Below are 913 nucleotides of genomic sequence, written 5' to 3' on the forward strand. Positions count from 1 at the left end.
TTTCCATCAAGTATTGATATGTTAAACTTTAAATCCCTACAGAATGTTAAGAAAAAAAACTGGAAAAAACAATTACAAAGTTTTACACAGAAATTTAGAAATCTAACCATATACAGCACTGCAGCAGGACAGTGCTATGACATTTTTTTTGTTGTCTCATTTTCATTTATTACCCTTTTCTTTTAAACAAACATTTACTTGAGAGACAGTACAGCAGTAATTGATATGACAAGACAAGCAGTACATATTTGGAAGACCAGAATGACAGGCATTCCAAGCATGACCCTAGTATTACACAATTGCTATTCAGTGAAGTTGCTTAGTTCACAGGTATCAGCATATATAGTCAGTCAGGCTGAGAATCTCACCAATTAACTGCTAGTTTCAAAAACCTGCTGAAGAGTTTCAGGATCGTTGCCTTAAGCATCTTGTGCTTATAAATGTATGGTTTTTGCCCGTCGTGTTTCCTAGCTTTTCTCCTTGCCCTTTGTTGTTTAATCCTTAAGTTCTCACTTTCCCTTTGTGTTATACCTTTCTATTTGTATTTCTTGAGTTATTACACTAGGGAGACTATATGATATTTACACATATGGGTCTGGTTTATTTCACTTATATCTTCAAGTGGCATCCACTTAAATATAAAGGCTTTGAGTTTATCATTCTTTATAGCTAAGTAACACTCCATTGTATAAAAATATCATGTCTTTTTCATCCATTCCTCAGGTAATGGGCATTGTGGTTGTTTCCAGGATTTGGCTATCACAAATTGTGCTGCTATAAACATAGGTGCACATATATCACTAGGATATGACATTTTCAGTTCCTCCGGGAAAATTCCCAGTAGGGGGATAGCTGGTTTGAATGGGATTTCCAGTCCTAGTTTTTTAAGGAGTCTCCACACTGATTTCCATAA

Source organism: Octodon degus, unplaced genomic scaffold, assembly GCF_000260255.1.
Source record: "Octodon degus isolate 3935 unplaced genomic scaffold, OctDeg1.0 scaffold00191, whole genome shotgun sequence".
Classification (NCBI taxonomy): domain Eukaryota; kingdom Metazoa; phylum Chordata; class Mammalia; order Rodentia; family Octodontidae; genus Octodon; species Octodon degus.